Source organism: Prosopis cineraria, unplaced genomic scaffold (assembly GCF_029017545.1).
Source record: "Prosopis cineraria cultivar Desert tree isolate PC_DT_omini unplaced genomic scaffold, ASM2901754v1 PC10, whole genome shotgun sequence".
NCBI lineage: Eukaryota > Viridiplantae > Streptophyta > Magnoliopsida > Fabales > Fabaceae > Prosopis > Prosopis cineraria.
Window position 1 is genome coordinate 31,495,458 of NW_026555341.1, and position 12,603 is coordinate 31,508,060.

Sequence of the window (12,603 nt, forward strand, 5' to 3'; positions counted from 1 at the left end):
TAAAAGAAGGAAAGTTTATATGCAAGGAAAAGTTGACCAATTTCACATTTATTAAGAAATGATAATTATATCCTTGAAAATATTAAAAAATACTTAAACTTTCAATTTCACCCTCCTTTATAATTAATAACCATAATAAATTAATTGTTGTCTTAGAATTCAAATAATAATAAATAAACAAAGGATAAAATTTTTTAAAAAATAATTACTCTAACTTTATCTTATATTAAGAACAAATTTTTTTTAAAGTTTGTCTTATATTAAAAAGTAGAGTGAGGTATACTAATGATGGCCCATCTTTTTAAGAAAATATCTTATAAAAATGACCGAATACATTAAATTAAAAGAAAAGGCATACTCATGATAAATTATGTATTTGTAATTGGAAGGATTTTGAAATTCACTGGATCCCAAAAAAGTTTGTTAAAAAATACTTACTTTAACTTTACCTTATATTAAAAACAAAAAATAATTTGAAGTTTTTTGTTATAATAAAAACCAGAGTGAAGTATACTAATGATCACCCATCTCATTTAGAAAGTATCTCATAAAATGGACTTAATATAGTAAATTAACCAAAAAAAAAAAACTCATTAGGGATTGTATCTGTAATTGGAAGGATTTTGAATTCATTGGATCCATGAAAATTTATGAAGGGTCAACTCTCCTAGAAGAAAGTGAGATTCAATTGAAATCTTTCCAAAATATCCTCCTGGCTTACACATAACATTTCCCATATAAGAACACTCTCTTGCTATCTGACCAAACATCACAAAAAAAAAAAAAAAAAAACCCCACAAAACACAATCTCTCTCTCTCAAGTCTCAAAATGGAGAAGGGCTTATTCAAACTGGTTTCAGTGATTCTCACGTTCTCTGCAGCAGTCTCATGTATGGATTCTTATTCTTTATTATTTAATCTCATAATTAATTCATGCATGGCATATTATATTGTTATAATTAAATATAACAGAAAGTGAAAGTAATACCTATTTGTATGTGTATATAAGCAGTGGTATCAATGACAAGTACTGTGGATGGGAAGAAGCACTGCCACAATGATGACGACTGTTTCTTTTTAATGTGTGATTGGGGACATTCTGGGTGTGTAGATGGTCAGTGTCAATGTCTTAGGCAAAATCTTGATACTGATACCACTCAAGCAATTGCCTGTGTTGCTGTAGACGATTGCACCAACATGGTCTGTACTTGCAAATCTTGCTTCAAAAATTGCCTCGACGGAAAGTGCACTTGTCATCGTTGTTAATTAACCAGGCCCAATATATACATTTTACAACTTTTGTCACCCTAGTGTAATAATATTCTGGTATTATTGGTAGTATTAGTATTAATATTATGTCCCAAACGACACATGCTGGTTATCTTCCCTCCTCTCTCTATATATATGTGTGTGTGTGTATGGTTTTAAATATGTCAGTCAAAATTTCATAAGAAAATTGTGCAATTGGAAGAAATTGGTGATAATGAATAAAATGAGAATAAAAGTTAAAAAAAAAAAATCATACTTGGGTCCCACATAAAAAAATTATTACCAAGAGATCATATCAAATTCACAAAATACCTCAAATCTAAGATCTTGGACATTGACTTAACTAAAGGCATATATAATTGAAAAATGGACATTTATAATTTATTATTATAAGTTATCATTTTTCTTTGCAAGTTATAAATACTTATTGCTCAGTTGGGTGAAACATCAATAAATAAGAAATTAAATGTAATAAAAGTATATCAATAAATAAGAAACATCTACAAAAAATCTAAAAACATAAAAAATAAAAATAAATAAAGATATGTTTACTAAAAGTAACGTAAAAGTTTGTGCCCAGCGTCCTCGAAATTTAAATTTAAATTTAAATTGTTTGTATTGGGACTAAGGTACAATATTGAAAAGAAAAATCCAAAACAAATTTAAATTTATAATGGAGAAGCCCAACATATTACTCCTCTGGACTATATTGTAGGATTTTTTTTTTTTTGGTTAAAACTGATCTAAAATATAAAATACTTTATACTTTTTAACTTTTTTAAATTTATTCTTGTATTAATCAATGTGAATTTGTGATATATATCTGATTAATCCCTTCTCACATTTCAGAATAAAGGGGTCAAGACAAAAAGAAAAAAATGTCTTTTTTTTTTCCATGAGAGTAAAAAAATACTCTTTCTATTAAAAAATATAAAATATTTTTTAAGAAGTTGCATATTTAAAAATATAAAGTATTTTTAATATTTTGAAGTATAATAATTTTATTTTTTTTAAATACCCTAAATGAATAAATTATTTTATATTTATTTTAAAGTGAAAATGTTCTATTAAATATGGGTAAATAAAAAAATATAGTTTTAGTTTAAAAATAAAGTTAGCTATTTTATTCTAGTAAGATTTGATTAAAAATATTTTATATTTTTAATAAAAGGAGTAGCTACTTTTAGATATATAATTAGAAGTGTATCACAATTTGAATCGCAAGAAATAATAATTAAAATATTCATATGTGCTTTTCATAAGATTAACGGGAAGATGGTGCTTTTTTTTTCTCCCCTTTTGGATACAACTACCCATTATTCATGAGCCAAATCAAGTAAAACCACATTGATGATAAAACTCTCTCAACAAATATTTGATACAGTTACATATGTAAAACTCAAATTTAAAACCATTTATTAAGTCATTATAATCCTTTACTAGTTGAGCTATGTGCTCTCATTAGTAGAGAAGGTGCTTTTCTCCACCTTCATTACAGCATAAGTTTTGTTACAGTGAGCCCCGCAAAAACCTCTAAAATTGTGCATATTACAAGACATGCATTTATGTTAATTGAATTACTTGAATTAATTAGATTCATGAATGATATTAAAGAGTTGACAAATTAAAGTAAGAAATTAATTTGAGATTTATATATTTTTAAAATACTCTCAGAGTCAACCCTAACATTTCCTATAAGACTTCTCTTAGAGCTTCCCTTTTCAATCACAGATTGGATTTGCTTGCCTCAGACATCTCAAAGAACGAACTACAATCTCTCGCAAAGTCAAAATGGAGAAAAGCTTCCTAAAATTTGTCTCAGCAATTCTCATGTTCACTGTAGCACTAGCATGTAAGAACTCTACTCTGCACTATCTTTTATTTACTCCATATTGTTATATGACACCTTCTAAAAAGATTAATTGATCCTTAATACTCTCTCAATTCTAAATTAAAAGATATTTTTAAGAGAGATTCAGCGCCTTAAAATATAAGACATTTTGAGAAAATTAATATTTTATTCAATAAACTTATTTCAATATTACCCTTTCTTTTTCTATAATTTTCATCTCTCTCTCTCTCTCTCTTCAATATATTAAATGAAGGCTATTTTTAAAAGTTTATATTTTATTTTGAAAAATATTAAATGTGTTTAATGAGATTTATTGGTATGTGAGATTTTGTCTAAAACTTTTTTATAATTTGGAACGGGGGAGTATGAGGCATTTAATTGAGTATTAATTACATTTCCCCAATATTATTTACATTAAACTCGTTAATTATGAGAAATAATGAATTGCAAACTTAAATAAGGATAAGATTGAAAGTTTATCATATTTTTATACGACTTTAATAACTTAACTAAATACCTTTCCTTGATTCTAGTGAAGTGGTTAGAAGTTATTTTAAAATAGGAATTAGAGGGAATATGTCATTATGTGAGACATCAGCTCTTCTCAAATCGGCTCTCAAATGAAAGTTGGTTGTTGAGTCCTATATCGGGAAGCAATTTCATAAGAGAAGTGGGATTTTATGAGTTGAAGAAATACCTAATAAGCTATTTTGTTTTTATGTGCGTTTTCCCTCAACCCAACTTATATGGGCCTTGGATCTGTACATTATGATTGATTATTATGTTAATTTTTTTAATGAAACTCAAAATTATATATTTAATTTATGCAGTGATATCAATGCAAAGTGCGGATGGATGCATTAAGGCATCAGATTGTAAGTATGAGTGTGTGGGAGGACCTGCTAAATGCATAAAAGGATTTTGTATTTGTGAAATATTAGAGAATCAGAAGCTCCATACTCATCCCCACAAGCTCCTTCAACAACAACACTGTGTTCAAGGAGATAATTGCACCAATTAAAATAACCTGTTATGCCAAGCTCTACCGAGATTAAGCGCACTTGTTTTTGTAAACGAATATTAATATTAAGGGACAATTAAATTTTCAATCCCTTAAGTTTGTTTCAATTTTCAATTTGATCTCTTAAGTTTGCTTCAATTATTGATTTGGTTTTTATTATTTAAAGAGAAAGTAACACTAATAAAATTTTTTGACATGGATAATGAAATATTGATAATAGTCATGTAAATTAATGAAAAAAAATTATTTAGGTAGAGAAAAATAAAATCAGAAATTTTAAAATGCAAAATAAAAAATTCAGCTTAATGAATTAGATTGATAAAAATTTAGCTGATTTAAGAGTTAATTTATTTTCATTTATCTACATATATATGTGAAGTTATTAATATATTTTACACATTAAATTAATTTGAGAATCAATTTGTGTTTTAAAATTTAAAAGATTAACACAATAATTTAAGAAAATGTAAGGAACCAAATCGATCAAAATATAATTTAAGGGACTGAAAGGTATGTTATTTCTTATTTCTTAATATTAATATAATTAACCTAAACTACCTACTCAGTTAATGTTTTATCCCATCATTCGACAAAAATATATATTGTCAACCCATTAAAAGTTATGAGATTTATAATTGGTAATAGTTCTTTTATTTCATTCGTATAATGGTTCGAGGTATGAACATGAAAATATATTAATTTAATCGGTTTCAAATTGGACTGTATTTTAATCATGCTCTAATTAGTGAAATCTGAGTAATTATAGTGCCTTCACTAGTTTAATAGCCTATACTTAATGACATAAAAATACTTTTGGAATATGCAAATTAATGATAATTAGATATAGCAAAATGTGATAATTATTTTCTAGTTTTTGAGATCTTAATTGACATTTTTTGTGTGAAATGACATATCTACCCTTTTTTTTAAAATTTATCAATGAAGTCTAACAACTAAAAATCAATTGCCACTATTTTTTGATTTTATGAGATTATATCTTATATATTCTTTGTAACTTGCATATATCAAACTTTAAAATTATATGTATTCTTTGGCCAAAAACACTATAAGTATTCTTATATGTTCTTTGTGACTTGCAGATATCAAACTTTAAAACTGTATGTATGCATGTGTGTGAGTGTGAGTGCTGGAGTGTGCGTAAAAGTAGTTTTTCCTTATTATTGCACAAGTCAAAATTAATTATTAATCTAAAATTTTGGTTTTTTTTAAAAAAATATCTAAACACCCGTGATACATCATAAAATTAATTTCTATATCTACTTGAAATCATAATTTTCTAAAAAAAAAAATTCAAACACCCATGTATAAACTTAAATCAATTAATGCGCCAAAACAAGCATTAATAAAAAGCTATGAAAGAATAATAATAATAATCAATTATCAAAATTTTACCTTCTTTTTAAGGAACATATTTATCATTTATAATTTATTCAAACGCAATTTAAAAAGCTTTTCCTTCATGGAATTCCTTTTCAAATCTGTTTTGACGGAACATATTTGTTAATAAAAAGATAAGTTTCTTTATCGAAATACATAAATATATAAGCCATAATTTTGCCGGAAGTTTTAATTTTTTAGATCTTCAATAAAATGGAAGTCAAAATTTCTGATGCATAAAAGCAGTCAAAAATTATAACAGAAAATTGTACGCAATTGAAAAGACATCAGTGTTATGACATAAAAGTAGAAGAAAAAATAAACTCTTATATAAAATAAGGAAAGGAAAAAACTTTTGGTTGAAAAAAAGGGAATTACAGTGTTTTAAATAAGAATGAGCTTCTCATATACCATTAATTGTGCATATGGATATCCTAATTTCAGATTTGGTTGGGAAATGTGGCAATATAATAATTGCATAAGATTTTTTTTTTTCCCTTTCTTCTCTCCTGCAATAATTCTCTTTCCATCTAAAGGCTTCCCTCAGCAATTATAAATTGGATATTTTGGCTCAGACATCTTCCACAAAAATAAAAACACAATCTCTCCGATCCTAAATTGTAATCACAATGGTGAAAGGCTGCTTGAAAGCAGTTTCAGTGGTACTCATCTTCATTGTCACAGCAGCACGTAAGAAATCTGTTATTTAGTACTCCTTTGTTTTATTTATTTTTTTTTAAAAACTATTTGATATTCAACATTGGGCCTAAATTGGGAGTAATAACTCTCCTAGTATTTTCTTTTTTTCATTCACAATATGCATATTAATAATAATTTTATTACCGATCATGCTCTGTTTGACTGGAGTTGAATAAGCTTATCTTGATATTTTATGTTTCAATTCTAAGATATACAGCAGCATTAAATACAAATGTTAAAGTTGTTGTTGAGGTACCCATAATAATAGTCCTGCCTAATAGGGGTCTGGATTAGTCTGAATAGATGGTAGCAATACCCTAAATTTTTATAATACTGAGTGACAAAATAAAAAAAAGGCAATTTTATTTAAAATTTTATGCAATAATATTATACATGAATGAAATTTTTAATCTTCATAAAGATTAGGAAGATTAAAATTTTAAAATAATTTTGATATTTATAATTTTATTTTCTAAAATATAAGAACCAATATTTTAAATGGTTAAAATTATAGAAATTTAGTTGCACCTAGTCAATAAAATTTAGAGATTGACTTACAATCAAATTATAATGAGTTAAAATTTAAGGATTGAATTATGGAACTGAGTCAAAATTAGAGAGAACAAATGATTAATTTTTTTATTTTTTTAAACTATTTGATATTCAACATTGATAGTAATACCCTAGATTTCCATGATACCGGTTGATGAAATAAAAAAATGGCAACTTTATTTAAAATATGTTAATTTTCTTTCACTTGATCCTGTCACTAGTACTTTAAATGCGTTTATAATTATTACTCTTTCCAAGATAATTAATTATCAAAATATGAGTTTAGAAAAAAAAAATAGTAATGATTATATAATAATGTGTGAAATCCATGAACATGCAGTGGTGGTATCATTGGCAAGTGCTGATAAATGCGAAAAGGAAGCAGATTGTGAATGGAAGTGCGGGAAAGGGCATACAAATTGCATAGACGGTGATTGTTATTGTCATCTTCTTCATGTTAACAAACATGAACAGTGCGTTACTATTGATGAATGTGCTAATGTCCTCTGTGCTTCACCATTATGCTCCAAGAAATGCCTCAATGGAAGGTGTTTTTGTCACTGTTAATTATAATATAATAGTAATTAATTAATGTGTAACCACACATGGTTTCACAACAATATTACTTGTCGCCCATATGTATTATATTCTATTTAATAATACGGCTCAAGTGATATGAATTTATATGGTTTCCTTCGATTGCAGCCTTTTATTCTAGTTTTTCATATGTGGTATATTATTGAAGGACATGTTTGATATGAACGGTACAGTGACTGTAAGGTAACATGATCTTTTTGTGGAGCCCAAAAAGAATTACATTCAAAAACCTCTCAAGAGAATTATATCATTCACAAATAATAATCAATAACAAGTCATCATTAAAAAAATAAATAAATCGTTATATTACCATTTTGATAATAAATAATTTCATATTAATCCTTATTTGTAAATAATTTTGAAAAAGTACATACATACATATATTATTAAGGTCTATTAAGGATATCCAAGATAAAATAAAATTGATCAAATTGAATTGAATTTTTTTAAAAAAGTAAAATTTGATTACAAATAATGAGGTTTGATTTTGATTATTATTATCATTATGTCAACTTAGGTTAGTAATTATGCGTTTGTCGATCTCAACCCATGAAGAATGACAATGAGAATGAGGATGAGAACGATGACTTTCAATGGAAGTAGTAATAATCATATTTTAGTATATACCATGAAAATAAACAAAGAAGAATGACACTTGAGAACCAAACGATTTACAAATTTCAAGTAGGGATTTCTCTTGCAAGTTCTTGTGTTGATGGATTCAAATTCAATTTTATATTTAATTTAAAATTACATATTTAAATTCATATATTTAAAATCTTTTATTGTTTAGATAGTGAAAATATTTTAAAAGTAGATTGAGGAGCGAGCTAAGATTTGAAGCATAAAATAAAAATTGAAAGTGATAATCCTAACTCTATTATTTAATCAATAAGAGTTGAGAACAAGAGATGACAGGAGAGACAAGAAGTGAAAAGTGAGCAAAATGAGAAGGATTTTATAGTTAAAATTTTAAACAACTATAGTGTAGATGATAAATTTAAAATTACAAAAAAATTATAATAAAACATGAATTTAAATTTAGTCCAAACCCAAATAAAATATACTTTTATATAATAAATGGAGAATTCAAACCTTCACATATCCAAATTCAACATAGTGTTCAGAATGTACTATGAACACTACAAAAAGAAAAAACTATGCTTTTGAGGCTTTTTTTTTTTTTTTTTGGTTTGATGCGTTTTTCATAAAACAACACTAAAGAAGGCTATAGGGCAGCATTTTAAGACACGGGGGATGTTTTCGTAAACACCCCTTGTTGAAGCGTGATTCACGGACGCCGTCTTAGGCAGAAGGCGCTGCTTTTTTTTTTTTTTTTTTCTAACAAAAAGACTACAGGAACACTGTGCAAAACATATCATGTCACGTCAGTATATAAAAAATTTCTACATTCCAAGAGAGTAGTATCAAAGATTTAAACATTAAAATTTTTTATAGAAGCTTGATGAGCCAATTAATCTTTACATTTATTTGCCTCCCTAAAGACATGATCAAAATGACTGTCTAATTTTTCATAATAAGGTTTCTAATTTTATTAATAGTAGTAATTAACAGATGATTAGTAGAAAACTCATTATATTAAATATGAGGATTTCTATAAAGTCCGAATAGACATGAAGTATATATTTCTTCTTCTCCCAACAAATATTGAAGGCGCTGTTTTTTACCATTGAAAATGCTACTAGTGGCAGTGTTTTTGAGTGAAAATTTTAAAAATTTGCCTCTAATTAAAAGGCTGGCAAATGAAATACTTCCTCTCTTACCTGTTGTGAAATAAGCTCCTCTTCTCTCAAACGTTTTTTTTTTTCAATGTTTTTGTTTTTTTTTATTTTTTATACTTTTTACATTTATAATGTTATTTTGATTTTTTTTGTAAATTTTTTATGCTTGTTTTATAATATTCATGATACACTATCACATATATATATTTTTCAATATATTCCTATAATATATCTTTTGGATTACGTTGAATCATCAATATATCCCTTTGTCTTAAACAAATAGTTTAATAAAATAATTGTCACATGAAATCTCAATCATTATTCATTTGTGTACTTGCAGGAACTCATTTTTGCCAACAAAATTATAATATGTACAAGATTAACAAAAAAAAGTTAATTATTATCATAGAATAAAATATAGGGGACTTTTTGACCATTAAATTCAATATGTTTTTTAGACAAAATTATCTTAAAAAAAACTTATCAGTTTGATAATATCAAATTTCATTAAAAAAAAAAAAACCAGATCTGATTTGATTAGATTAGAACTAAAAAAACATCAGCAAAGCAGATTTGATTACAATACTCCATCAGCATTCAAACACAAATTTTTCCAAATATGCTCATAACAAGTTTGCCTTTTCCAGATATGTTAAAATTGAAGAATAATTAGAACAATAAGAGGAAGGAGATGAAGCATCCAAGGTGGAGGGGAGGAGGAAGGATGCTCATCGTTGGTGGTTAAGGGAGAAGTTGAGATCGAAGAAGCTCAAGCAAATCAAAAGACCATCGAGGAGGATGCTTCGCTGCCACTCTCATGAAGCCAGAGTATCGTCGCCGCTCGATGCTCTGCCATGCCATCATGTTCCTTCATGGTCTCGCTGTCGGTGACTAACAGTGAACACTTGCATGCGTCTCAGTCAAACTCAAACATGGGCAAGGAAAGGTTGGGGGCAAAGACAAAAAATCGAGGAAGTGATGGAGAAAACTGAGTTCCACTAGCATGGACAAGGAACTGAGCTCCACCGTTTTGGATGGAATTGAGTTCCTAAGAGAAGTAGACTCTTGCATACCAAACATTCAATTTTTAGAGTTCCACTTTCACTCTATCGAATGAGCCATTAAATGTTAAAAATTTATATTCACCACTTAAGTATGAATACCTTTTGCACTTTAACATGACAGTAGTTTATCACTCTCTTGCGTAGATTTTTTCCTGGGCCTTCTGTTGAAAAAATAAAAATCTAAAGAGTGTAAGGCCAAGTCAAGTACTAGTTGTCGCTCTTTCACTGCTTGAATTGGAACTATTTTTTTGTGACAATATATCTTTTTCATCTTTATACATCCAGATATTTATCTATTTTTTAAACTTTCCCTTTTTAATTTTGCTTTAATAAGCCTTCTAAAAGTACTTCATATTTCACTATTTTTCACATAATAAATGTGCATTCTTGAATACTAAATAAGTTTTGGTATTGTTTGGATTGGTAAATTTGAATCTAAAATCTCACTTTTTAAATCTATAAATTTAAAATTCGTTTGTCCTATAGTTTAAATAACAAAGATAATTACTATTAGGAACTATTTTTTAAGGATGCATGAGGAGATTCGAAATAACAAGAGAGTTGAAAAAAGATTTTAAATTATGAAAGAATTCACATAAATTTGGATTTGGATTCATAAATTTTTAGGTGTCCAAATAAGATATTTAGCCCAAATCCAAATTCAAATTGAAAAAATGAAAAAAAAATCATTTAAATTATATAAATGACAGATTGATCCAACGAAATGGCATAATTTCCTTGAAGTCTTATGGAATTTTTCTGTCATTAGGGAATTAAAAAATGACTAAATTATCCTCAAATGAAACAAAAATCTCAAGCCTCAATATAATGCAGAGTCATTCTCACACGTTCTTGCCTCTGTTTTGTCTTCTTGTTCTTTTCTACTCTTCTTCTCTTCTTCATGCTCTTCTTCTGGTCCATTTGCTTCTCCTTCTCCTTCTCCTTCTCGTCTGCCATCACCTCCACTTTCTTTTAGGTATTAAACTCATATCTACTTACTTCCCTCCCTTTTCTTCCTTTGCTTTCCTCAATACGGTTTAGGAATTCCATTATTAGTTTATCATAGACTGTGCACTTATGGTCATGGAGATCGATTCGAGTCTAAATTGATCTTTTGAAATTGGTATGGCTGATAGTTAATATTAGGGTTTTGGCCTCAATTCCTTTCTCTCTTTCTTTTTAACACTATGACGATCTTACTATTAACATCTGTGTTTTTCTTGCTTTTCTAATTCACCACTGTGCCGTTAAAATTGAGACTAAAAAATGAATTTTTGAAATAGGAAAAATTAATATGATATCAAAATTATTTTTCCCCAACACAATGATAGGCAAAGCCTTTGGTGCTGTATTTTTGTTATTTTCTCTTTATGATTGAGGTCTTCATTTTCTTTGCTGTACGTGGGTATGGATGTTTACTCATAAATAAATAATATATCATTTTTAATTGTGTTATAAATGTATAAACTAAAGTTGTGAATGATCGATACGAAGTTGTGAATATAGAAAAAATAGTTGTTGTTGGATAAAAGATAATAAATATGTGATTATAATGTTTGAGAAATAGACATGTTGATGAATAACTATTTCATTGTTTCATATTGGCATGAGAATGGCTTCTTTTGCTTGTAGTTTTGGAAATGAACTATTTTGTTATTTTCACATAAGAGAACATTTTGTAAAAAATATTGAAGGTAAAATACAATATGATGGAGAAGTGTGAGAATAAAAATGATAAGAGAAGGGATGACACTAGAAGATTCAACACTTCATAGATTTTTGTCAAAAGGGTTATAAGATATTTTGATGTAAGTTGTATATCATGTAACTGACAATAAAACTTTAGATAGTTGTCACTTTTTAAAGTTTTCTTATCATTTAAATCAATGAAAGTTGTTATTTTTTGATTAAAGTGATAATTTATTTTTGCTAATTTAATCAATTTACAGAGGGTACTTATAAATTATAAATCCTTGTTGCATTGTTGTGAATTTAGGGATAAAAGTTGTTAATATAGCACTTAATGCATATCAAGACCTATATATGTGGAGTTGCGAATGATTATTGAATTACTGTAAATTTAAAAATAAAAGTTATTAATATAAAAACAAACGTTGTGAATGAAAAGTTGCAAATTTTCAATGCCTAATGTATATTAGGACTTACATATACAGAGTTGCGAATGACTATTGAATTGTTGCAAATTTAGAAACAAAAGTTGTTATTATAGGAACAAAAGTTGTGAATAAAAAGTTATAAATTTTTAACACTTGATATATATCATGACCTGCATATATGAAGTTGTGAATGACTATTAAATTATTACAAATTTAGAAATAAAAGTTGTTAATATAGGAATAAAAGTTGTGAATGAAAAATTATAAATTTTCAACATCTAATGTATATCAA